The 25,704-nt window shown below is 53.3% G+C and overlaps 13 non-coding genes across 13 annotated transcripts; all 13 read right to left on the bottom strand.

Moving 5' to 3' along the window:
- Nucleotides 1–1,577: 1,577 nt before the first annotated feature.
- LOC141146473 (5S ribosomal RNA) lies at nucleotides 1,578–1,696 on the bottom strand. Its single transcript, XR_012244898.1, has one exon. It is a non-coding gene; the product is annotated as a 5S ribosomal RNA (ribosomal RNA).
- A 1,860-nt stretch (nucleotides 1,697–3,556) lies between these two features.
- Nucleotides 3,557–3,675, bottom strand: LOC141146462 (5S ribosomal RNA). Its single transcript, XR_012244896.1, has one exon. It is a non-coding gene; the product is annotated as a 5S ribosomal RNA (ribosomal RNA).
- Nucleotides 3,676–5,525: 1,850 nt separating this feature from the next.
- Nucleotides 5,526–5,644, bottom strand: LOC141146282 (5S ribosomal RNA). Its single transcript, XR_012244833.1, has one exon. It is a non-coding gene; the product is annotated as a 5S ribosomal RNA (ribosomal RNA).
- A 1,860-nt stretch (nucleotides 5,645–7,504) lies between these two features.
- On the bottom strand, nucleotides 7,505–7,623 carry LOC141146453 (5S ribosomal RNA). The gene has a single exon (XR_012244894.1). It is a non-coding gene; the product is annotated as a 5S ribosomal RNA (ribosomal RNA).
- Nucleotides 7,624–9,488: 1,865 nt separating this feature from the next.
- LOC141146442 (5S ribosomal RNA) lies at nucleotides 9,489–9,607 on the bottom strand. Its single transcript, XR_012244893.1, has one exon. It is a non-coding gene; the product is annotated as a 5S ribosomal RNA (ribosomal RNA).
- A 1,850-nt stretch (nucleotides 9,608–11,457) lies between these two features.
- LOC141146431 (5S ribosomal RNA) lies at nucleotides 11,458–11,576 on the bottom strand. Its single transcript, XR_012244892.1, has one exon. It is a non-coding gene; the product is annotated as a 5S ribosomal RNA (ribosomal RNA).
- Nucleotides 11,577–13,445: 1,869 nt separating this feature from the next.
- Nucleotides 13,446–13,564, bottom strand: LOC141146422 (5S ribosomal RNA). The gene has a single exon (XR_012244891.1). It is a non-coding gene; the product is annotated as a 5S ribosomal RNA (ribosomal RNA).
- Nucleotides 13,565–15,412: 1,848 nt separating this feature from the next.
- LOC141146411 (5S ribosomal RNA) lies at nucleotides 15,413–15,531 on the bottom strand. The gene has a single exon (XR_012244890.1). It is a non-coding gene; the product is annotated as a 5S ribosomal RNA (ribosomal RNA).
- Nucleotides 15,532–17,384: 1,853 nt separating this feature from the next.
- LOC141146402 (5S ribosomal RNA) lies at nucleotides 17,385–17,503 on the bottom strand. Its single transcript, XR_012244889.1, has one exon. It is a non-coding gene; the product is annotated as a 5S ribosomal RNA (ribosomal RNA).
- Nucleotides 17,504–19,372: 1,869 nt separating this feature from the next.
- LOC141146394 (5S ribosomal RNA) lies at nucleotides 19,373–19,491 on the bottom strand. The gene has a single exon (XR_012244885.1). It is a non-coding gene; the product is annotated as a 5S ribosomal RNA (ribosomal RNA).
- Nucleotides 19,492–21,339: 1,848 nt separating this feature from the next.
- LOC141146393 (5S ribosomal RNA) lies at nucleotides 21,340–21,458 on the bottom strand. The gene has a single exon (XR_012244884.1). It is a non-coding gene; the product is annotated as a 5S ribosomal RNA (ribosomal RNA).
- A 1,853-nt stretch (nucleotides 21,459–23,311) lies between these two features.
- Nucleotides 23,312–23,430, bottom strand: LOC141146391 (5S ribosomal RNA). The gene has a single exon (XR_012244882.1). It is a non-coding gene; the product is annotated as a 5S ribosomal RNA (ribosomal RNA).
- Nucleotides 23,431–25,283: 1,853 nt separating this feature from the next.
- Nucleotides 25,284–25,402, bottom strand: LOC141146389 (5S ribosomal RNA). Its single transcript, XR_012244881.1, has one exon. It is a non-coding gene; the product is annotated as a 5S ribosomal RNA (ribosomal RNA).
- Between the last annotated feature and the right edge of the window lie 302 nt (nucleotides 25,403–25,704).

Here is a 25,704-nt window from a genome sequence, read left to right as displayed (position 1 = left end):
TGCACCAAAGGAAGAGGAGCAGCAGGGCGCATGTAGCGCGGGGCCTCATGCCTGCACTTGTTAACGCCTTCGCTTTCATACCAGGTGGCCAGCCCATGGATCTCTGGAACCTGGCTTCCGTTCCGCTAGCTACTGGAAACCGACCGCTGCGGAGGGAGCCAGTACATCCACCCCCCCCTGGCTACCAGAGGACCTCTGACCTAGGGTTGCCACCTCATCCCTTTAAACCCGAACACTTATTTATTACGCAGCTTCTGAGGCTGATTAAGGTAGTAATTAAACTCACTTGTTGCCCTTATCTGCCTTAAATTAGCCTTCAGAACCTGTGTAATTCCTATGTGTTCGGGTTTAAAGGGATGGGGTTGCAACTCTACCCTCACCTATAGCAGGCGCCATGCCTCACCACTGGCTGCAGTCAAGCAACTGCTTGACTTGCCCAGTAGGTAGACCTTTTCTTGTAGCGTCGCTTCATACCTCACATGTGCCATACTCACCCAAGTTCTTTTCAATAGGCCTGGAGACCAACATGCATGATGGAGTCCCTTTCAATGACTTCAGAGGAGGCTTAGAACACTTGACGCAACTTTACTGAGAAGTCTTGGGCATTACAGTTCAACATGAACAACGGTCATATCCTGACCCAAACTGCCACTGACTGGCTGCCCAGGACTACCTCTACAAGGTAGTAGTTCATGTTGGTCTTTGAGTTGCCATCTCATCCCTTTATATCCGAACACATATTAATTACAGAAATTCTGTGGCTGATTAAGGTGGTAATTAAACTCACTCGTTGCCTTATCTGCATTCAATTAGCCTCAGAACCTGTGTAATTCATATGTGTTTGGGTTTAAAGGGATGAGGTGGCAACCCTAGTAGGCCTCCTGCAAGCGCTGCCTGATCCCCCGAAACCCAGCCTTCCCCTAAATTTTTTATGACCGGCGGGTAGGCTGGATCCAAAAAAACCCCGGCAGCGCACGCATTAACTCTTTACCTCCCAGCCTGGGGCAGCCGCTAACTAAAACCACGCTCCTGTAGGCAACCTGCTGCCTACACCCTAGCCGCTTCAGGGCGCAGGTTTCACGACCCGTCGGCTCTGTGGCTTCTCGCTGGCTTCGGCAGTCCGCGTGCGAGCTTCCCCCAGCCTGGGGAGCGCCGCAGAATGTGTTGGCGCAAGGGCGACTAAAGAGGAGGAGTGATAGCACCAAAACGGCTGAGGAGAGCGCTGGAAAAGGGCTGGGCCGTGGAGCCTAAGCGGGATGTAGGATGGGGGCTAGCTAGGTGGGGGTTGCGTCCGGCCGTTGCTTTGCTGTCTACAGGGACTGGATGCGTGGCAAGCTCCTGAGGTAGGGAGGAAGGGAGGGAGGGAGGGAGGGAGGGAGGGAGAGAGAGAAAGAAGAAAGAAAGTGTATTTTTGAAAGAAGGGGTGAGGAAAGGGAGGAGGGCGAAGAAAAAGTGGGGGCTGGACTGGTGATTTTGTAGGAGTTAGGTGTGCAGGAGGGCTTGCAGAGCGGGTTTTGTTAAAAGAGAATGTAAAAAGAGGCATAGAGGAGAGTGACCCCTGCTGGAAGAAAAGCAAAAGCCTACAGCACCTGGTATTCCCAGGCGGTCTCCCATCCAAGTACTAACCAGGCCCGACCCTGCTTAGCTTCCGAGATCAGACGAGAGCGGGCGCATTCAGGGTGGTGTGGCCGTAGGCAAAGCTCATGGTCTCTTTCAAGCCTCTTGTACTTGTCACCGGCAGCCTGGCTCCGCCTTTCCTTGACTTTGCTACAATCAGCAGTGCCTTTTGACAAGCAACGCAGCACACCCCACCTTGTCGTCTCTCCTCTCTCTCGCTCGCTCGCTCGCTCTCTTCAACCCCCCTGCCTCTTGCTGCCTCTTTAACCTCTTCCTGCCTGCACCTTCTCACACACATACTCAGCCTGGCTTCAAAGGCTCCTTTCTGGCTTCCCCTGGCCTGACTTTTAACCTTTTCCCTGACAAGGCTTTGCACCAAAGGAAGAGGAGCAGCAGGGCGCATGTAGCGCGGGGCCTCATGCCTGCACTTGTTAACGCCTTCGCTTTCATACCAGGTGGCCAGCCCATGGATCTCCGGAACCTGGCTTCCGTTCCGCTAGCTACTGGAAACCGACCGCTGCGGAGGGAGCCAGTACATCCACCCCCCCTGGCTACCAGAGGACCTCTGACCTAGGGTTGCCACCTCATCCCTTTAAACCCGAACACTTATTTATTACGCAGCTTCTGAGGCTGATTAAGGTAGTAATTAAACTCACTTGTTGCCCTTATCTGCCTTAAATTAGCCTTCAGAACCTGTGTAATTCCTATGTGTTCGGGTTTAAAGGGATGGGGTTGCAACTCTACCCTCACCTATAGCAGGCGCCATGCCTCACCACTGGCTGCAGTCAAGCAACTGCTTGACTTGCCCAGTAGGTAGACCTTTTCTTGTAGCGTCGCTTCATACCTCACATGTGCCATACTCACCCAAGTTCTTTTCAATAGGCCTGGAGACCAACATGCATGATGGAGTCCCTTTCAATGACTTCAGAGGAGGCTTAGAACACTTGACGCAACTTTACTGAGAAGTCTTGGGCATTACAGTTCAACATGAACAATGGTCATATCCTGACCCAAACTGCCACTGACTGGCTGCCCAGGACTACCTCTACAAGGTAGTAGTTCATGTTGGTCTTTGAGTTGCCATCTCATCCCTTTATATCCGAACACATATTAATTACAGAAATTCTGTGGCTGATTAAGGTGGTAATTAAACTCACTCGTTGCCTTATCTGCATTCAATTAGCCTCAGAACCTGTGTAATTCATATGTGTTTGGGTTTAAAGGGATGAGGTGGCAACCCTAGTAGGCCTCCTGCAAGCGCTGCCTGATCCCCCGAAACCCAGCCTTCCCCTAAATTTTTTATGACCGGCGGGTAGGCTGGATCCAAAAAAACCCCGGCAGCGCACGCATTAACTCTTTCCCTCCCAGCCTGGGGCAGCCGCTAACTAAAACCACGCTCCTGTAGGCAACCTGCTGCCTACACCCTAGCCGCTTCAGGGCGCAGGTTTCACGACCCGTCGGCTCTGTGGCTTCTCGCTGGCTTCGGCAGTCCGCGTGCGAGCTTCCCCCAGCCTGGGGAGCGCCGCAGAATGTGTTGGCGCAAGGGCGACTAAAGAGGAGGAGTGATAGCACCAAAACGGCTGAGAAGAGCGCTGGAAAAGGGCTGGGCCGTGGAGCCTAAGCGGGATGTAGGATGGGGGCTAGCTAGGTGGGGGTTGCGTCCGGCCGTTGCTTTGCTGTCTACAGGGACTGGATGCGTGGCAAGCTCCTGAGGTAGGTAGGGAGGGAGGGAGGGAGGGAGGGAGAGAGAGAAAGAAGAAAGAAAGTGTATTTTTGAAAGAAGGGGTGAGGAAAGGGAGGAGGGCGAAGAAAAAGTGGGGGCTGGACTGGTGATTTTGTAGGAGCTAGGTGTGCAGGAGGGCTTGCAGAGCGGGTTTTGTTAAAAGAGAATGTAAAAAGAGGCATAGAGGAGAGTGACCCCTGCTGGAAGAAAAGCAAAAGCCTACAGCACCTGGTATTCCCAGGCGGTCTCCCATCCAAGTACTAACCAGGCCCGACCCTGCTTAGCTTCCGAGATCAGACGAGAGCGGGCGCATTCAGGGTGGTGTGGCCGTAGGCAAAGCTCATGGTCTCTTTCAAGCCTCTTGTACTTGTCACCGGCAGCCTGGCTCCGCCTTTCCTTGACTTTGCTACAATCAGCAGTGCCTTTTGACAAGCAACGCAGCACACCCCACCTTGTCGTCTCTCCTCTCTCTCGCTCGCTCGCTCTCTTCAACCCCCCTGCCTCTTGCTGCCTCTTTAACCTCTTCCTGCCTGCACCTTCTCACACACATACTCAGCCTGGCTTCAAAGGCTCCTTTCTGGCTTCCCCTGGCCTGACTTTTAACCTTTTCCCTGACAAGGCTTTGCACCAAAGGAAGAGGAGCAGCAGGGCGCATGTAGCGCGGGGCCTCATGCCTGCACTTGTTAACGCCTTCGCTTTCATACCAGGTGGCCAGCCCATGGATCTCCGGAACCTGGCTTCCATTCCGCTAGCTACTGGAAACCGACCGCTGCGGAGGGAGCCAGTACATCCACCCCCCCCCTGGCTACCAGAGGACCTCTGACCTAGGGTTGCCACCTCATCCCTTTAAACCCGAACACTTATTTATTACGCAGCTTCTGAGGCTGATTAAGGTAGTAATTAAACTCACTTGTTGCCCTTATCTGCCTTAAATTAGCCTTCAGAACCTGTGTAATTCCTATGTGTTCGGGTTTAAAGGGATGGGGTTGCAACTCTACCCTCACCTATAGCAGGCGCCATGCCTCACCACTGGCTGCAGTCAAGCAACTGCTTGACTTGCCCAGTAGGTAGACCTTTTCTTGTAGCGTCGCTTCATACCTCACATGTGCCATACTCACCCAAGTTCTTTTCAATAGGCCTGGAGACCAACATGCATGATGGAGTCCCTTTCAATGACTTCAGAGGAGGCTTAGAACACTTGACGCAACTTTACTGAGAAGTCTTGGGCATTACAGTTCAACATGAACAATGGTCATATCCTGACCCAAACTGCCACTGACTGGCTGCCCAGGACTACCTCTACAAGGTAGTAGTTCATGTTGGTCTTTGAGTTGCCATCTCATCCCTTTATATCCGAACACATATTAATTACAGAAATTCTGTGGCTGATTAAGGTGGTAATTAAACTCACTCGTTGCCTTATCTGCATTCAATTAGCCTCAGAACCTGTGTAATTCATATGTGTTTGGGTTTAAAGGGATGAGGTGGCAACCCTAGTAGGCCTCCTGCAAGCGCTGCCTGATCCCCCGAAACCCAGCCTTCCCCTAAATTTTTTATGACCGGCGGGTAGGCTGGATCCAAAAAAACCCCGGCAGCGCACGCATTAACTCTTTCCCTCCCAGCCTGGGGCAGCCGCTAACTAAAACCACGCTCCTGTAGGCAACCTGCTGCCTACACCCTAGCCGCTTCAGGGCGCAGGTTTCACGACCCGTCGGCTCTGTGGCTTCTCGCTAGCTTCGGCAGTCCGCGTGCGAGCTTCCCCCAGCCTGGGGAGCGCCGCAGAATGTGTTGGCGCAAGGGCGACTAAAGAGGAGGAGTGATAGCACCAAAACGGCTGAGAAGAGCGCTGGAAAAGGGCTGGGCCGTGGAGCCTAAGCGGGATGTAGGATGGGGGCTAGCTAGGTGGGGGTTGCGTCCGGCCGTTGCTTTGCTGTCTACAGGGACTGGATGCGTGGCAAGCTCCTGAGGTAGGTAGGGAGGGAGGGAGGGAGAGAGAGAAAGAAGAAAGAAAGTGTATTTTTGAAAGAAGGGGTGAGGAAAGGGAGGAGGGCGAAGAAAAAGTGGGGGCTGGACTGGTGATTTTGTAGGAGCTAGGTGTGCAGGAGGGCTTGCAGAGCGGGTTTTGTTAAAAGAGAATGTAAAAAGAGGCATAGAGGAGAGTGACCCCTGCTGGAAGAAAAGCAAAAGCCTACAGCACCTGGTATTCCCAGGCGGTCCCCCATCCAAGTACTAACCAGGCCCGACCCTGCTTAGCTTCCGAGATCAGACGAGAGCGGGCGCATTCAGGGTGGTGTGGCCGTAGGCAAAGCTCATGGTCTCTTTCAAGCCTCTTGTACTTGTCACCGGCAGCCTGGCTCCGCCTTTCCTTGACTTTGCTACAATCAGCAGTGCCTTTTGACAAGCAACGCAGCACACCCCACCTTGTCGTCTCTCCTCTCTCTCGCTCGCTCGCTCGCTCTCTTCAACCCCCCTGCCTCTTGCTGCCTCTTTAACCTCTTCCTGCCTGCACCTTCTCACACACATACTCAGCCTGGCTTCAAAGGCTCCTTTCTGGCTTCCCCTGGCCTGACTTTTAACCTTTTCCCTGACAAGGCTTTGCACCAAAGGAAGAGGAGCAGCAGGGCGCATGTAGCGCGGGGCCTCATGCCTGCACTTGTTAACGCCTTCGCTTTCATACCAGGTGGCCAGCCCATGGATCTCCGGAACCTGGCTTCCGTTCCGCTAGCTACTGGAAACCGACCGCTGCGGAGGGAGCCAGTACATCCACCCCCCCCGGCTACCAGAGGACCTCTGACCTAGGGTTGCCACCTCATCCCTTTAAACCCGAACACTTATTTATTACGCAGCTTCTGAGGCTGATTAAGGTAGTAATTAAACTCACTTGTTGCCCTTATCTGCCTTAAATTAGCCTTCAGAACCTGTGTAATTTCTATGTGTTCGGGTTTAAAGGGATGGGGTTGCAACTCTACCCTCACCTATAGCAGGCGCCATGCCTCACCACTGGCTGCAGTCAAGCAACTGCTTGACTTGCCCAGTAGGTAGACCTTTTCTTGTAGCGTCGCTTCATACCTCACATGTGCCATACTCACCCAAGTTCTTTTCAATAGGCCTGGAGACCAACATGCATGATGGAGTCCCTTTCAATGACTTCAGAGGAGGCTTAGAACACTTGACGCAACTTTACTGAGAAGTCTTGGGCATTACAGTTCAACATGAACAATGGTCATATCCTGACCCAAACTGCCACTGACTGGCTGCCCAGGACTACCTCTACAAGGTAGTAGTTCATGTTGGTCTTTGAGTTGCCATCTCATCCCTTTATATCCGAACACATATTAATTACAGAAATTCTGTGGCTGATTAAGGTGGTAATTAAACTCACTCGTTGCCTTATCTGCATTCAATTAGCCTCAGAACCTGTGTAATTCATATGTGTTTGGGTTTAAAGGGATGAGGTGGCAACCCTAGTAGGCCTCCTGCAAGCGCTGCCTGATCCCCCGAAACCCAGCCTTCCCCTAAATTTTTTATGACCGGCGGGTAGGCTGGATCCAAAAAAACCCCGGCAGCGCACGCATTAACTCTTTCCCTCCCAGCCTGGGGCAGCCGCTAACTAAAACCACGCTCCTGTAGGCAACCTGCTGCCTACACCCTAGCCGCTTCAGGGCGCAGGTTTCACGACCCGTCGGCTCTGTGGCTTCTCGCTGGCTTCGGCAGTCCGCGTGCGAGCTTCCCCCAGCCTGGGGAGCGCCGCAGAATGTGTTGGCGCAAGGGCGACTAAAGAGGAGGAGTGATAGCACCAAAACGGCTGAGAAGAGCGCTGGAAAAGGGCTGGGCCGTGGAGCCTAAGCGGGATGTAGGATGGGGGCTAGCTAGGTGGGGGTTGCGTCCGGCCGTTGCTTTGCTGTCTACAGGGACTGGATGCGTGGCAAGCTCCTGAGGTAGGTAGGGAGGGAGGGAGGGAGGGAGGGAGAGAGAGAAAGAAGAAAGAAAGTGTATTTTTGAAAGAAGGGGTGAGGAAAGGGAGGAGGGCGAAGAAAAAGTGGGGGCTGGACTGGTGATTTTGTAGGAGCTAGGTGTGCAGGAGGGCTTGCAGAGCGGGTTTTGTTAAAAGAGAATGTAAAAAGAGGCATAGAGGAGAGTGACCCCTGCTGGAAGAAAAGCAAAAGCCTACAGCACCTGGTATTCCCAGGCGGTCTCCCATCCAAGTACTAACCAGGCCCGACCCTGCTTAGCTTCCGAGATCAGACGAGAGCGGGCGCATTCAGGGTGGTGTGGCCGTAGGCAAAGCTCATGGTCTCTTTCAAGCCTCTTGTACTTGTCACCGGCAGCCTGGCTCCGCCTTTCCTTGACTTTGCTACAATCAGCAGTGCCTTTTGACAAGCAACGCAGCACACCCCACCTTGTCGTCTCTCCTCTCTCTCGCTCGCTCGCTCTCTTCAACCCCCCTGCCTCTTGCTGCCTCTTTAACCTCTTCCTGCCTGCACCTTCTCACACACATACTCAGCCTGGCTTCAAAGGCTCCTTTCTGGCTTCCCCTGGCCTGACTTTTAACCTTTTCCCTGACAAGGCTTTGCACCAAAGGAAGAGGAGCAGCAGGGCGCATGTAGCGCGGGGCCTCATGCCTGCACTTGTTAACGCCTTCGCTTTCATACCAGGTGGCCAGCCCATGGATCTCTGGAACCTGGCTTCCGTTCCGCTAGCTACTGGAAACCGACCGCTGCGGAGGGAGCCAGTACATCCACCCCCCCCTGGCTACCAGAGGACCTCTGACCTAGGATTGCCACCTCATCCCTTTAAACCCGAACACTTATTTATTACGCAGCTTCTGAGGCTGATTAAGGTAGTAATTAAACTCACTTGTTGCCCTTATCTGCCTTAAATTAGCCTTCAGAACCTGTGTAATTCCTATGTGTTCGGGTTTAAAGGGATGGGGTTGCAACTCTACCCTCACCTATAGCAGGCGCCATGCCTCACCACTGGCTGCAGTCAAGCAACTGCTTGACTTGCCCAGTAGGTAGACCTTTTCTTGTAGCGTCGCTTCATACCTCACATGTGCCATACTCACCCAAGTTCTTTTCAATAGGCCTGGAGACCAACATGCATGATGGAGTCCCTTTCAATGACTTCAGAGGAGGCTTAGAACACTTGACGCAACTTTACTGAGAAGTCTTGGGCATTACAGTTCAACATGAACAATGGTCATATCCTGACCCAAACTGCCACTGACTGGCTGCCCAGGACTACCTCTACAAGGTAGTAGTTCATGTTGGTCTTTGAGTTGCCATCTCATCCCTTTATATCCGAACACATATTAATTACAGAAATTCTGTGGCTGATTAAGGTGGTAATTAAACTCACTCGTTGCCTTATCTGCATTCAATTAGCCTCAGAACCTGTGTAATTCATATGTGTTTGGGTTTAAAGGGATGAGGTGGCAACCCTAGTAGGCCTCCTGCAAGCGCTGCCTGATCCCCCGAAACCCAGCCTTCCCCTAAATTTTTTATGACCGGCGGGTAGGCTGGATCCAAAAAAACCCCGGCAGCGCACGCATTAACTCTTTACCTCCCAGCCTGGGGCAGCCGCTAACTAAAACCACGCTCCTGTAGGCAACCTGCTGCCTACACCCTAGCCGCTTCAGGGCGCAGGTTTCACGACCCGTCGGCTCTGTGGCTTCTCGCTGGCTTCGGCAGTCCGCGTGCGAGCTTCCCCCAGCCTGGGGAGCGCCGCAGAATGTGTTGGCGCAAGGGCGACTAAAGAGGAGGAGTGATAGCACCAAAACGGCTGAGGAGAGCGCTGGAAAAGGGCTGGGCCGTGGAGCCTAAGCGGGATGTAGGATGGGGGCTAGCTAGGTGGGGGTTGCGTCCGGCCGTTGCTTTGCTGTCTACAGGGACTGGATGCGTGGCAAGCTCCTGAGGTAGGGAGGAAGGGAGGGAGGGAGGGAGGGAGGGAGGGAGAGAGAGAAAGAAGAAAGAAAGTGTATTTTTGAAAGAAGGGGTGAGGAAAGGGAGGAGGGCGAAGAAAAAGTGGGGGCTGGACTGGTGATTTTGTAGGAGCTAGGTGTGCAGGAGGGCTTGCAGAGCGGGTTTTGTTAAAAGAGAATGTAAAAAGAGGCATAGAGGAGAGTGACCCCTGCTGGAAGAAAAGCAAAAGCCTACAGCACCTGGTATTCCCAGGCGGTCTCCCATCCAAGTACTAACCAGGCCCGACCCTGCTTAGCTTCCGAGATCAGACGAGAGCGGGCGCATTCAGGGTGGTGTGGCCGTAGGCAAAGCTCATGGTCTCTTTCAAGCCTCTTGTACTTGTCACCGGCAGCCTGGCTCCGCCTTTCCTTGACTTTGCTACAATCAGCAGTGCCTTTTGACAAGCAACGCAGCACACCCCACCTTGTCGTCTCTCCTCTCTCTCGCTCGCTCGCTCTCTTCAACCCCCCTGCCTCTTGCTGCCTCTTTAACCTCTTCCTGCCTGCACCTTCTCACACACATACTCAGCCTGGCTTCAAAGGCTCCTTTCTGGCTTCCCCTGGCCTGACTTTTAACCTTTTCCCTGACAAGGCTTTGCACCAAAGGAAGAGGAGCAGCAGGGCGCATGTAGCGCGGGGCCTCATGCCTGCACTTGTTAACGCCTTCGCTTTCATACCAGGTGGCCAGCCCATGGATCTCCGGAACCTGGCTTCCATTCCGCTAGCTACTGGAAACCGACCGCTGCGGAGGGAGCCAGTACATCCACCCCCCCCCTGGCTACCAGAGGACCTCTGACCTAGGGTTGCCACCTCATCCCTTTAAACCCGAACACTTATTTATTACGCAGCTTCTGAGGCTGATTAAGGTAGTAATTAAACTCACTTGTTGCCCTTATCTGCCTTAAATTAGCCTTCAGAACCTGTGTAATTCCTATGTGTTCGGGTTTAAAGGGATGGGGTTGCAACTCTACCCTCACCTATAGCAGGCGCCATGCCTCACCACTGGCTGCAGTCAAGCAACTGCTTGACTTGCCCAGTAGGTAGACCTTTTCTTGTAGCGTCGCTTCATACCTCACATGTGCCATACTCACCCAAGTTCTTTTCAATAGGCCTGGAGACCAACATGCATGATGGAGTCCCTTTCAATGACTTCAGAGGAGGCTTAGAACACTTGACGCAACTTTACTGAGAAGTCTTGGGCATTACAGTTCAACATGAACAATGGTCATATCCTGACCCAAACTGCCACTGACTGGCTGCCCAGGACTACCTCTACAAGGTAGTAGTTCATGTTGGTCTTTGAGTTGCCATCTCATCCCTTTATATCCGAACACATATTAATTACAGAAATTCTGTGGCTGATTAAGGTGGTAATTAAACTCACTCGTTGCCTTATCTGCATTCAATTAGCCTCAGAACCTGTGTAATTCATATGTGTTTGGGTTTAAAGGGATGAGGTGGCAACCCTAGTAGGCCTCCTGCAAGCGCTGCCTGATCCCCCGAAACCCAGCCTTCCCCTAAATTTTTTATGACCGGCGGGTAGGCTGGATCCAAAAAAACCCCGGCAGCGCACGCATTAACTCTTTCCCTCCCAGCCTGGGGCAGCCGCTAACTAAAACCACGCTCCTGTAGGCAACCTGCTGCCTACACCCTAGCCGCTTCAGGGCGCAGGTTTCACGACCCGTCGGCTCTGTGGCTTCTCGCTAGCTTCGGCAGTCCGCGTGCGAGCTTCCCCCAGCCTGGGGAGCGCCGCAGAATGTGTTGGCGCAAGGGCGACTAAAGAGGAGGAGTGATAGCACCAAAACGGCTGAGAAGAGCGCTGGAAAAGGGCTGGGCCGTGGAGCCTAAGCGGGATGTAGGATGGGGGCTAGCTAGGTGGGGGTTGCGTCCGGCCGTTGCTTTGCTGTCTACAGGGACTGGATGCGTGGCAAGCTCCTGAGGTAGGTAGGGAGGGAGGGAGGGAGAGAGAGAAAGAAGAAAGAAAGTGTATTTTTGAAAGAAGGGGTGAGGAAAGGGAGGAGGGCGAAGAAAAAGTGGGGGCTGGACTGGTGATTTTGTAGGAGCTAGGTGTGCAGGAGGGCTTGCAGAGCGGGTTTTGTTAAAAGAGAATGTAAAAAGAGGCATAGAGGAGAGTGACCCCTGCTGGAAGAAAAGCAAAAGCCTACAGCACCTGGTATTCCCAGGCGGTCTCCCATCCAAGTACTAACCAGGCCCGACCCTGCTTAGCTTCCGAGATCAGACGAGAGCGGGCGCATTCAGGGTGGTGTGGCCGTAGGCAAAGCTCATGGTCTCTTTCAAGCCTCTTGTACTTGTCACCGGCAGCCTGGCTCCGCCTTTCCTTGACTTTGCTACAATCAGCAGTGCCTTTTGACAAGCAACGCAGCACACCCCACCTTGTCGTCTCTCCTCTCTCTCGCTCGCTCGCTCGCTCTCTTCAACCCCCCTGCCTCTTGCTGCCTCTTTAACCTCTTCCTGCCTGCACCTTCTCACACACATACTCAGCCTGGCTTCAAAGGCTCCTTTCTGGCTTCCCCTGGCCTGACTTTTAACCTTTTCCCTGACAAGGCTTTGCACCAAAGGAAGAGGAGCAGCAGGGCGCATGTAGCGCGGGGCCTCATGCCTGCACTTGTTAACGCCTTCGCTTTCATACCAGGTGGCCAGCCCATGGATCTCTGGAACCTGGCTTCCGTTCCGCTAGCTACTGGAAACCGACCGCTGCGGAGGGAGCCAGTACATCCACCCCCCCCTGGCTACCAGAGGACCTCTGACCTAGGGTTGCCACCTCATCCCTTTAAACCCGAACACTTATTTATTACGCAGCTTCTGAGGCTGATTAAGGTAGTAATTAAACTCACTTGTTGCCCTTATCTGCCTTAAATTAGCCTTCAGAACCTGTGTAATTCCTATGTGTTCGGGTTTAAAGGGATGGGGTTGCAACTCTACCCTCACCTATAGCAGGCGCCATGCCTCACCACTGGCTGCAGTCAAGCAACTGCTTGACTTGCCCAGTAGGTAGACCTTTTCTTGTAGCGTCGCTTCATACCTCACATGTGCCATACTCACCCAAGTTCTTTTCAATAGGCCTGGAGACCAACATGCATGATGGAGTCCCTTTCAATGACTTCAGAGGAGGCTTAGAACACTTGACGCAACTTTACTGAGAAGTCTTGGGCATTACAGTTCAACATGAACAATGGTCATATCCTGACCCAAACTGCCACTGACTGGCTGCCCAGGACTACCTCTACAAGGTAGTAGTTCATGTTGGTCTTTGAGTTGCCATCTCATCCCTTTATATCCGAACACATATTAATTACAGAAATTCTGTGGCTGATTAAGGTGGTAATTAAACTCACTCGTTGCCTTATCTGCATTCAATTAGCCTCAGAACCTGTGTAATTCATATGTGTTTGGGTTTAAAGGGATGAGGTGGCAACCCTAGTAGGCCTCCTGCAAGCGCTGCCTGATCCCCCGAAACCCAGCCTTCCCCTAAATTTTTTATGACCGGCGGGTAGGCTGGATCCAAAAAAACCCCGGCAGCGCACGCATTAACTCTTTCCCTCCCAGCCTGGGGCAGCCGCTAACTAAAACCACGCTCCTGTAGGCAACCTGCTGCCTACACCCTAGCCGCTTCAGGGCGCAGGTTTCACGACCCGTCGGCTCTGTGGCTTCTCGCTGGCTTCGGCAGTCCGCGTGCGAGCTTCCCCCAGCCTGGGGAGCGCCGCAGAATGTGTTGGCGCAAGGGCGACTAAAGAGGAGGAGTGATAGCACCAAAACGGCTGAGGAGAGCGCTGGAAAAGGGCTGGGCCGTGGAGCCTAAGCGGGATGTAGGATGGGGGCTAGCTAGGTGGGGGTTGCGTCCGGCCGTTGCTTTGCTGTCTACAGGGACTGGATGCGTGGCAAGCTCCTGAGGTAGGGAGGAAGGGAGGGAGGGAGGGAGGGAGGGAGGGAGAGAGAGAAAGAAGAAAGAAAGTGTATTTTTGAAAGAAGGGGTGAGGAAAGGGAGGAGGGCGAAGAAAAAGTGGGGGCTGGACTGGTGATTTTGTAGGAGTTAGGTGTGCAGGAGGGCTTGCAGAGCGGGTTTTGTTAAAAGAGAATGTAAAAAGAGGCATAGAGGAGAGTGACCCCTGCTGGAAGAAAAGCAAAAGCCTACAGCACCTGGTATTCCCAGGCGGTCTCCCATCCAAGTACTAACCAGGCCCGACCCTGCTTAGCTTCCGAGATCAGACGAGAGCGGGCGCATTCAGGGTGGTGTGGCCGTAGGCAAAGCTCATGGTCTCTTTCAAGCCTCTTGTACTTGTCACCGGCAGCCTGGCTCCGCCTTTCCTTGACTTTGCTACAATCAGCAGTGCCTTTTGACAAGCAACGCAGCACACCCCACCTTGTCGTCTCTCCTCTCTCTCGCTCGCTCGCTCGCTCTCTTCAACCCCCCTGCCTCTTGCTGCCTCTTTAACCTCTTCCTGCCTGCACCTTCTCACACACATACTCAGCCTGGCTTCAAAGGCTCCTTTCTGGCTTCCCCTGGCCTGACTTTTAACCTTTTCCCTGACAAGGCTTTGCACCAAAGGAAGAGGAGCAGCAGGGCGCATGTAGCGCGGGGCCTCATGCCTGCACTTGTTAACGCCTTCGCTTTCATACCAGGTGGCCAGCCCATGGATCTCCGGAACCTGGCTTCCGTTCCGCTAGCTACTGGAAACCGACCGCTGCGGAGGGAGCCAGTACATCCACCCCCCCTGGCTACCAGAGGACCTCTGACCTAGGGTTGCCACCTCATCCCTTTAAACCCGAACACTTATTTATTACGCAGCTTCTGAGGCTGATTAAGGTAGTAATTAAACTCACTTGTTGCCCTTATCTGCCTTAAATTAGCCTTCAGAACCTGTGTAATTCCTATGTGTTCGGGTTTAAAGGGATGGGGTTGCAACTCTACCCTCACCTATAGCAGGCGCCATGCCTCACCACTGGCTGCAGTCAAGCAACTGCTTGACTTGCCCAGTAGGTAGACCTTTTCTTGTAGCGTCGCTTCATACCTCACATGTGCCATACTCACCCAAGTTCTTTTCAATAGGCCTGGAGACCAACATGCATGATGGAGTCCCTTTCAATGACTTCAGAGGAGGCTTAGAACACTTGACGCAACTTTACTGAGAAGTCTTGGGCATTACAGTTCAACATGAACAATGGTCATATCCTGACCCAAACTGCCACTGACTGGCTGCCCAGGACTACCTCTACAAGGTAGTAGTTCATGTTGGTCTTTGAGTTGCCATCTCATCCCTTTATATCCGAACACATATTAATTACAGAAATTCTGTGGCTGATTAAGGTGGTAATTAAACTCACTCGTTGCCTTATCTGCATTCAATTAGCCTCAGAACCTGTGTAATTCATATGTGTTTGGGTTTAAAGGGATGAGGTGGCAACCCTAGTAGGCCTCCTGCAAGCGCTGCCTGATCCCCCGAAACCCAGCCTTCCCCTAAATTTTTTATGACCGGCGGGTAGGCTGGATCCAAAAAAACCCCGGCAGCGCACGCATTAACTCTTTCCCTCCCAGCCTGGGGCAGCCGCTAACTAAAACCACGCTCCTGTAGGCAACCTGCTGCCTACACCCTAGCCGCTTCAGGGCGCAGGTTTCACGACCCGTCGGCTCTGTGGCTTCTCGCTGGCTTCGGCAGTCCGCGTGCGAGCTTCCCCCAGCCTGGGGAGCGCCGCAGAATGTGTTGGCGCAAGGGCGACTAAAGAGGAGGAGTGATAGCACCAAAACGGCTGAGGAGAGCGCTGGAAAAGGGCTGGGCCGTGGAGCCTAAGCGGGATGTAGGATGGGGGCTAGCTAGGTGGGGGTTGCGTCCGGCCGTTGCTTTGCTGTCTACAGGGACTGGATGCGTGGCAAGCTCCTGAGGTAGGGAGGGAGGGAGGGAGGGAGAGAAAGAAGAAAGAAAGTGTATTTTTGAAAGAAGGGGTGAGGAAAGGGAGGAGGGCGAAGAAAAAGTGGGGGCTGGACTGGTGATTTTGTAGGAGCTAGGTGTGCAGGAGGGCTTGCAGAGCGGGTTTTGTTAAAAGAGAATGTAAAAAGAGGCATAGAGGAGAGTGACCCCTGCTGGAAGAAAAGCAAAAGCCTACAGCACCTGGTATTCCCAGGCGGTCTCCCATCCAAGTACTAACCAGGCCCGACCCTGCTTAGCTTCCGAGATCAGACGAGAGCGGGCGCATTCAGGGTGGTGTGGCCGTAGGCAAAGCTCATGGTCTCTTTCAAGCCTCTTGTACTTGTCACCGGCAGCCTGGCTCCGCCTTTCCTTGACTTTGCTACAATCAGCAGTGCCTTTTGACAAGCAACGCAGCACACCCCACCTTGTCGTCTCTCCTCTCTCTCGCTCGCTCGCTCGCTCTCTTCAACCCCCCTGCCTCTTGCTGCCTCTTTAACCTCTTCCTGCCTGCACCTTCTCACACACATACTCAGCCTGGCTTCAAAGGCTCCTTTCTGGCTTCCCCTGGCCTGACTTTTAACCTTTTCCCTGACAAGGCTTTGCACCAAAGGAAGATGAGCAGCAGGGCGCATGTAGCGCGGGGCCTCATGCCTGCACTTGTTAACGCCTTCGCTTTCATACCAGGTGGCCAGCCCATGGATCTCCGGAACCTGGCTTCCGTTCCGCTAGCTACTGGAAACCGACCGCTGCGGAGGGAGCCAGTACATCCACCCCCCCCTGGCTACCAGAGGACCTCTGACCTAGGGTTGCCACCTCATCCCTTTAAACCCGAACACTTATTTATTACGCAGCTTCTGAGGCTGATTAAGGTAGTAATTAAACTCACTTGTTGCCCTTATCTGCCTTAAATTAGCCTTCAGAACCTGTGTAATTCCTATGTGTTCGGGTTTAAAGGGATGGGGTTGCAACTCTACCCTCACCTATAGCAGGCGCCATGCCTCACCACTGGCTGCAGTCAAGCAACTGCTTGACTTGCCCAGTAGGTAGACCTTTTCTTGTAGCGTCGCTTCATACCTCACATGTGCCATACTCACCCAAGTTCTTTTCAATAGGCCTGGAGACCAACATGCATGATGGAGTCCCTTTCAATGACTTCAGAGGAGGCTTAGAACACTTGACGCAACTTTACTGAGAAGTCTTGGGCATTACAGTTCAACATGAACAATGGTCATATCCTGACCCAAACTGCCACTGACTGGCTGCCCAGGACTACCTCTACAAGGTAGTAGTTCATGTTGGTCTTTGAGTTGCCATCTCATCCCTTTATATCCGAACACATATTAATTACAGAAATTCTGTGGCTGATTAAGGTGGTAATTAAACTCACTCGTTGCCTTATCTGCATTCAATTAGCCTCAGAACCTGTGTAATTCATATGTGTTTGGGTTTAAAGGGATGAGGTGGCAACCCTAGTAGGCCTCCTGCAAGCGCTGCCTGATCCCCCGAAACCCAGCCTTCCCCTAAATTTTTTATGACCGGCGGGTAGGCTGGATCCAAAAAAACCCCGGCAGCGCACGCATTAACTCTTTCCCTCCCAGCCTGGGGCAGCCGCTAACTAAAACCACGCTCCTGTAGGCAACCTGCTGCCTACACCCTAGCCGCTTCAGGGCGCAGGTTTCACGACCCGTCGGCTCTGTGGCTTCTCGCTAGCTTCGGCAGTCCGCGTGCGAGCTTCCCCCAGCCTGGGGAGCGCCGCAGAATGTGTTGGCGCAAGGGCGACTAAAGAGGAGGAGTGATAGCACCAAAACGGCTGAGAAGAGCGCTGGAAAAGGGCTGGGCCGTGGAGCCTAAGCGGGATGTAGGATGGGGGCTAGCTAGGTGGGGGTTGCGTCCGGCCGTTGCTTTGCTGTCTACAGGGACTGGATGCGTGGCAAGCTCCTGAGGTAGGTAGGGAGGGAGGGAGGGAGAGAGAGAAAGAAGAAAGAAAGTGTATTTTTGAAAGAAGGGGTGAGGAAAGGGAGGAGGGCGAAGAAAAAGTGGGGGCTGGACTGGTGATTTTGTAGGAGCTAGGTGTGCAGGAGGGCTTGCAGAGCGGGTTTTGTTAAAAGAGAATGTAAAAAGAGGCATAGAGGAGAGTGACCCCTGCTGGAAGAAAAGCAAAAGCCTACAGCACCTGGTATTCCCAGGCGGTCTCCCATCCAAGTACTAACCAGGCCCGACCCTGCTTAGCTTCCGAGATCAGACGAGAGCGGGCGCATTCAGGGTGGTGTGGCCGTAGGCAAAGCTCGTGGTCTCTTTCAAGCCTCTTGTACTTGTCACCGGCAGCCTGGCTCCGCCTTTCCTTGACTTTGCTACAATCAGCAGTGCCTTTTGACAAGCAACGCAGCACACCCCACCTTGTCGTCTCTCCTCTCTCTCGCTCGCTCGCTCGCTCTCTTCAACCCCCCTGCCTCTTGCTGCCTCTTTAACCTCTTCCTGCCTGCACCTTCTCACACACATACTCAGCCTGGCTTCAAAGGCTCCTTTCTGGCTTCCCCTGGCCTGACTTTTAACCTTTTCCCTGACAAGGCTTTGCACCAAAGGAAGAGGAGCAGCAGGGCGCATGTAGCGCGGGGCCTCATGCCTGCACTTGTTAACGCCTTCGCTTTCATACCAGGTGGCCAGCCCATGGATCTCTGGAACCTGGCTTCCGTTCCGCTAGCTACTGGAAACCGACCGCTGCGGAGGGAGCCAGTACATCCACCCCCCCCTGGCTACCAGAGGACCTCTGACCTAGGGTTGCCACCTCATCCCTTTAAACCCGAACACTTATTTATTACGCAGCTTCTGAGGCTGATTAAGGTAGTAATTAAACTCACTTGTTGCCCTTATCTGCCTTAAATTAGCCTTCAGAACCTGTGTAATTCCTATGTGTTCGGGTTTAAAGGGATGGGGTTGCAACTCTACCCTCACCTATAGCAGGCGCCATGCCTCACCACTGGCTGCAGTCAAGCAACTGCTTGACTTGCCCAGTAGGTAGACCTTTTCTTGTAGCGTCGCTTCATACCTCACATGTGCCATACTCACCCAAGTTCTTTTCAATAGGCCTGGAGACCAACATGCATGATGGAGTCCCTTTCAATGACTTCAGAGGAGGCTTAGAACACTTGACGCAACTTTACTGAGAAGTCTTGGGCATTACAGTTCAACATGAACAATGGTCATATCCTGACCCAAACTGCCACTGACTGGCTGCCCAGGACTACCTCTACAAGGTAGTAGTTCATGTTGGTCTTTGAGTTGCCATCTCATCCCTTTATATCCGAACACATATTAATTACAGAAATTCTGTGGCTGATTAAGGTGGTAATTAAACTCACTCGTTGCCTTATCTGCATTCAATTAGCCTCAGAACCTGTGTAATTCATATGTGTTTGGGTTTAAAGGGATGAGGTGGCAACCCTAGTAGGCCTCCTGCAAGCGCTGCCTGATCCCCCGAAACCCAGCCTTCCCCTAAATTTTTTATGACCGGCGGGTAGGCTGGATCCAAAAAAACCCCGGCAGCGCACGCATTAACTCTTTACCTCCCAGCCTGGGGCAGCCGCTAACTAAAACCACGCTCCTGTAGGCAACCTGCTGCCTACACCCTAGCCGCTTCAGGGCGCAGGTTTCACGACCCGTCGGCTCTGTGGCTTCTCGCTGGCTTCGGCAGTCCGCGTGCGAGCTTCCCCCAGCCTGGGGAGCGCCGCAGAATGTGTTGGCGCAAGGGCGACTAAAGAGGAGGAGTGATAGCACCAAAACGGCTGAGGAGAGCGCTGGAAAAGGGCTGGGCCGTGGAGCCTAAGCGGGATGTAGGATGGGGGCTAGCTAGGTGGGGGTTGCGTCCGGCCGTTGCTTTGCTGTCTACAGGGACTGGATGCGTGGCAAGCTCCTGAGGTAGGGAGGAAGGGAGGGAGGGAGGGAGGGAGGGAGGGAGAGAGAGAAAGAAGAAAGAAAGTGTATTTTTGAAAGAAGGGTTGAGGAAAGGGAGGAGGGCGAAGAAAAAGTGGGGGCTGGACTGGTGATTTTGTAGGAGTTAGGTGTGCAGGAGGGCTTGCAGAGCGGGTTTTGTTAAAAGAGAATGTAAAAAGAGGCATAGAGGAGAGTGACCCCTGCTGGAAGAAAAGCAAAAGCCTACAGCACCTGGTATTCCCAGGCGGTCTCCCATCCAAGTACTAACCAGGCCCGACCCTGCTTAGCTTCCGAGATCAGACGAGAGCGGGCGCATTCAGGGTGGTGTGGCCGTAGGCAAAGCTCATGGTCTCTTTCAAGCCTCTTGTACTTGTCACCGGCAGCCTGGCTCCGCCTTTCCTTGACTTTGCTACAATCAGCAGTGCCTTTTGACAAGCAACGCAGCACACCCCACCTTGTCGTCTCTCCTCTCTCTCGCTCGCTCGCTCGCTCTCTTCAACCCCCCTGCCTCTTGCTGCCTCTTTAACCTCTTCCTGCCTGCACCTTCTCACACACATACTCAGCCTGGCTTCAAAGGCTCCTTTCTGGCTTCCCCTGGCCTGACTTTTAACCTTTTCCCTGACAAGGCTTTGCACCAAAGGAAGAGGAGCAGCAGGGCGCATGTAGCGCGGGGCCTCATGCCTGCACTTGTTAACGCCTTCGCTTTCATACCAGGTGGCCAGCCCATGGATCTCCGGAACCTGGCTTCCGTTCCGCTAGCTACTGGAAACCGACCGCTGCGGAGGGAGCCAGTACATCCACCCCCCCTGGCTACCAGAGGACCTCTGACCTAGGGTTGCCACCTCATCCCTTTAAACCCGAACACTTATTTATTACGCAGCTTCTGAGGCTGATTAAGGTAGTAATTAAACTCACTTGTTGCCCTTATCTGCCTTAAATTAGCCTTCAGAACCTGTGTAATTCCTATGTGTTCGGGTTTAAAGGGATGGGGTTGCAACTCTACCCTCACCTATAGCAGGCGCCATGCCTCACCACTGGCTGCAGTCAAGCAACTGCTTGACTTGCCCAGTAGGTAGACCTTTTCTTGTAGCGTCGCTTCATACCTCACATGTGCCATACTCACCCAAGTTCTTTTCAATAGGCCTGGAGACCAACATGCATGATGGAGTCCCTTTCAATGACTTCAGAGGAGGCTTAGAACACTTGACGCAACTTTACTGAGAAGTCTTGGGCATTACAGTTCAACATGAACAATGGTCATATCCTGACCCAAACTGCCACTGACTGGCTGCCCAGGACTACCTCTACAAGGTAGTAGTTCATGTTGGTCTTTGAGTTGCCATCTCATCCCTTTATATCCGAACACATATTAATTACAGAAATTCTGTGGCTGATTAAGGTGGTAATTAAACTCACTCGTTGCCTTATCTGCATTCAATTAGCCTCAGAACCTGTGTAATTCATATGTGTTTGGGTTTAAAGGGATGAGGTGGCAACCCTAGTAGGCCTCCTGCAAGCGCTGCCTGATCCCCCGAAACCCAGCCTTCCCCTAAATTTTTTATGACCGGCGGGTAGGCTGGATCCAAAAAAACCCCGGCAGCGCACGCATTAACTCTTTCCCTCCCAGCCTGGGGCAGCCGCTAACTAAAACCACGCTCCTGTAGGCAACCTGCTGCCTACACCCTAGCCGCTTCAGGGCGCAGGTTTCACGACCCGTCGGCTCTGTGGCTTCTCGCTGGCTTCGGCAGTCCGCGTGCGAGCTTCCCCCAGCCTGGGGAGCGCCGCAGAATGTGTTGGCGCAAGGGCGACTAAAGAGGAGGAGTGATAGCACCAAAACGGCTGAGGAGAGCGCTGGAAAAGGGCTGGGCCGTGGAGCCTAAGCGGGATGTAGGATGGGGGCTAGCTAGGTGGGGGTTGCGTCCGGCCGTTGCTTTGCTGTCTACAGGGACTGGATGCGTGGCAAGCTCCTGAGGTAGGGAGGGAGGGAGGGAGGGAGAGAAAGAAGAAAGAAAGTGTATTTTTGAAAGAAGGGGTGAGGAAAGGGAGGAGGGCGAAGAAAAAGTGGGGGCTGGACTGGTGATTTTGTAGGAGCTAGGTGTGCAGGAGGGCTTGCAGAGCGGGTTTTGTTAAAAGAGAATGTAAAAAGAGGCATAGAGGAGAGTGACCCCTGCTGGAAGAAAAGCAAAAGCCTACAGCACCTGGTATTCCCAGGCGGTCTCCCATCCAAGTACTAACCAGGCCCGACCCTGCTTAGCTTCCGAGATCAGACGAGAGCGGGCGCATTCAGGGTGGTGTGGCCGTAGGCAAAGCTCATGGTCTCTTTCAAGCCTCTTGTACTTGTCACCGGCAGCCTGGCTCCGCCTTTCCTTGACTTTGCTACAATCAGCAGTGCCTTTTGACAAGCAACGCAGCACACCCCACCTTGTCGTCTCTCCTCTCTCTCGCTCGCTCGCTCGCTCTCTTCAACCCCCCTGCCTCTTGCTGCCTCTTTAACCTCTTCCTGCCTGCACCTTCTCACACACATACTCAGCCTGGCTTCAAAGGCTCCTTTCTGGCTTCCCCTGGCCTGACTTTTAACCTTTTCCCTGACAAGGCTTTGCACCAAAGGAAGATGAGCAGCAGGGCGCATGTAGCGCGGGGCCTCATGCCTGCACTTGTTAACGCCTTCGCTTTCATACCAGGTGGCCAGCCCATGGATCTCCGGAACCTGGCTTCCGTTCCGCTAGCTACTGGAAACCGACCGCTGCGGAGGGAGCCAGTACATCCACCCCCCCCTGGCTACCAGAGGACCTCTGACCTAGGGTTGCCACCTCATCCCTTTAAACCCGAACACTTATTTATTACGCAGCTTCTGAGGCTGATTAAGGTAGTAATTAAACTCACTTGTTGCCCTTATCTGCCTTAAATTAGCCTTCAGAACCTGTGTAATTCCTATGTGTTCGGGTTTAAAGGGATGGGGTTGCAACTCTACCCTCACCTATAGCAGGCGCCATGCCTCACCACTGGCTGCAGTCAAGCAACTGCTTGACTTGCCCAGTAGGTAGACCTTTTCTTGTAGCGTCGCTTCATACCTCACATGTGCCATACTCACCCAAGTTCTTTTCAATAGGCCTGGAGACCAACATGCATGATGGAGTCCCTTTCAATGACTTCAGAGGAGGCTTAGAACACTTGACGCAACTTTACTGAGAAGTCTTGGGCATTACAGTTCAACATGAACAATGGTCATATCCTGACCCAAACTGCCACTGACTGGCTGCCCAGGACTACCTCTACAAGGTAGTAGTTCATGTTGGTCTTTGAGTTGCCATCTCATCCCTTTATATCCGAACACATATTAATTACAGAAATTCTGTGGCTGATTAAGGTGGTAATTAAACTCACTCGTTGCCTTATCTGCATTCAATTAGCCTCAGAACCTGTGTAATTCATATGTGTTTGGGTTTAAAGGGATGAGGTGGCAACCCTAGTAGGCCTCCTGCAAGCGCTGCCTGATCCCCCGAAACCCAGCCTTCCCCTAAATTTTTTATGACCGGCGGGTAGGCTGGATCCAAAAAAACCCCGGCAGCGCACGCATTAACTCTTTCCCTCCCAGCCTGGGGCAGCCGCTAACTAAAACCACGCTCCTGTAGGCAACCTGCTGCCTACACCCTAGCCGCTTCAGGGCGCAGGTTTCACGACCCGTCGGCTCTGTGGCTTCTCGCTGGCTTCGGCAGTCCGCGTGCGAGCTTCCCCCAGCCTGGGGAGCGCCGCAGAATGTGTTGGCGCAAGGGCGACTAAAGAGGAGGAGTGATAGCACCAAAACGGCTGAGGAGAGCGCTGGAAAAGGGCTGGGCCGTGGAGCCTAAGCGGGATGTAGGATGGGGGCTAGCTAGGTGGGGGTTGCGTCCGGCCGTTGCTTTGCTGTCTACAGGGACTGGATGCGTGGCAAGCTCCTGAGGTAGGGAGGGAGGGAGGGAGGGAGAGAGAGAAAGAAGAAAGAAAGTGTATTTTTGAAAGAAGGGGTGAGGAAAGGGAGGAGGGCGAAGAAAAAGTGGGGGCTGGACTGGTGATTTTGTAGGAGCTAGGTGTGCAGGAGGGCTTGCAGAGCGGGTTTTGTTAAAAGAGAATGTAAAAAGAGGCATAGAGGAGAGTGACCCCTGCTGGAAGAAAAGCAAAAGCCTACAGCACCTGGTATTCCCAGGCGGTCTCCCATCCAAGTACTAACCAGGCCCGACCCTGCTTAGCTTCCGAGATCAGACGAGAGCGGGCGCATTCAGGGTGGTGTGGCCGTAGGCAAAGCTCATGGTCTCTTTCAAGCCTCTTGTACTTGTCACCGGCAGCCTGGCTCCGCCTTTCCTTGACTTTGCTACAATCAGCAGTGCCTTTTGACAAGCAACGCAGCACACCCCACCTTGTCGTCTCTCCTCTCTCTCGCTCGCTCGCTCGCTCTCTTCAACCCCCCTGCCTCTTGCTGCCTCTTTAACCTCTTCCTGCCTGCACCTTCTCACACACATACTCAGCCTGGCTTCAAAGGCTCCTTTCTGGCTTCCCCTGGCCTGACTTTTAACCTTTTCCCTGACAAGGCTTTGCACCAAAGGAAGAGGAGCAGCAGGGCGCATGTAGCGCGGGGCCTCATGCCTGCACTTGTTAACGCCTTCGCTTTCATACCAGGTGGCCAGCCCATGGATCTCCGGAACCTGGCTTCCGTTCCGCTAGCTACTGGAAACCGACCGCTGCGGAGGGAGCCAGTACATCCACCCCCCCCTGGCTACCAGAGGACCTCTGACCTAGGGTTGCCACCTCATCCCTTTAAACCCGAACACTTATTTATTACGCAGCTTCTGAGGCTGATTAAGGTAGTAATTAAACTCACTTGTTGCCCTTATCTGCCTTAAATTAGCCTTCAGAACCTGTGTAATTCCTATGTGTTCGGGTTTAAAGGGATGGGGTTGCAACTCTACCCTCACCTATAGCAGGCGCCATGCCTCACCACTGGCTGCAGTCAAGCAACTGCTTGACTTGCCCAGTAGGTAGACCTTTTCTTGTAGCGTCGCTTCATACCTCACATGTGCCATACTCACCCAAGTTCTTTTCAATAGGCCTGGAGACCAACATGCATGATGGAGTCCCTTTCAATGACTTCAGAGGAGGCTTAGAACACTTGACGCAACTTTACTGAGAAGTCTTGGGCATTACAGTTCAACATGAACAATGGTCATATCCTGACCCAAACTGCCACTGACTGGCTGCCCAGGACTACCTCTACAAGGTAGTAGTTCATGTTGGTCTTTGAGTTGCCATCTCATCCCTTTATATCCGAACACATATTAATTACAGAAATTCTGTGGCTGATTAAGGTGGTAATTAAACTCACTCGTTGCCTTATCTGCATTCAATTAGCCTCAGAACCTGTGTAATTCATATGTGTTTGGGTTTAAAGGGATGAGGTGGCAACCCTAGTAGGCCTCCTGCAAGCGCTGCCTGATCCCCCGAAACCCAGCCTTCCCCTAAATTTTTTATGACCGGCGGGTAGGCTGGATCCAAAAAAACCCCGGCAGCGCACGCATTAACTCTTTCCCTCCCAGCCTGGGGCAGCCGCTAACTAAAACCACGCTCCTGTAGGCAACCTGCTGCCTACACCCTAGCCGCTTCAGGGCGCAGGTTTCACGACCCGTCGGCTTTGTGGCTTCTCGCTGGCTTCGGCAGTCCGCGTGCGAGCTTCCCCCAGCCTGGGGAGCGCGGCAGAATGTGTTGGCGCAAGGGCGACTAAAGAGGAGGAGTGATAGCACCAAAACGGCTGAGGAGAGCGCTGGAAAAGGGCTGGGCCGTGGAGCCTAAGCGGGATGTAGGATGGGGGCTAGCTAGGTGGGGGTTGCGTCCGGCCGTTGCTTTGCTGTCTACAGGGACTGGATGCGTGGCAAGCTCCTGAGGTAGGGAGGGAGGGAGGGAGGGAGAGAGAGAAAGAAGAAAGAAAGTGTATTTTTGAAAGAAGGGGTGAGGAAAGGGAGGAGGGCGAAGAAAAAGTGGGGGCTGGACTGGTGATTTTGTAGGAGCTAGGTGTGCAGGAGGGCTTGCAGAGCGGGTTTTGTTAAAAGAGAATGTAAAAAGAGGCATAGAGGAGAGTGACCCCTGCTGGAAGAAAAGCAAAAGCCTACAGCACCTGGTATTCCCAGGCGGTCTCCCATCCAAGTACTAACCAGGCCCGACCCTGCTTAGCTTCCGAGATCAGACGAGAGCGGGCGCATTCAGGGTGGTGTGGCCGTAGGCAAAGCTCATGGTCTCTTTCAAGCCTCTTGTACTTGTCACCGGCAGCCTGGCTCCGCCTTTCCTTGACTTTGCTACAATCAGCAGTGCCTTTTGACAAGCAACGCAGCACACCCCACCTTGTCGTCTCTCCTCTCTCTCGCTCTCTTCAACCCCCCTGCCTCTTGCTGCCTCTTTAACCTCTTCCTGCCTGCACCTTCTCACACACATACTCAGCCTGGCTTCAAAGGCTCCTTTCTGGCTTCCCCTGGCCTGACTTTTAACCTTTTCCCTGACAAGGCTTTGCACCAAAGGAAGAGGAGCAG

The sequence above is a fragment of the Aquarana catesbeiana genome, linkage group LG05 (assembly GCF_042186555.1).
Source record: "Aquarana catesbeiana isolate 2022-GZ linkage group LG05, ASM4218655v1, whole genome shotgun sequence".
In the NCBI taxonomy this organism is placed as follows: Eukaryota; Metazoa; Chordata; class Amphibia; order Anura; family Ranidae; genus Aquarana; species Aquarana catesbeiana.
This window is presented reverse-complemented; position numbering and strand designations above follow the sequence as displayed.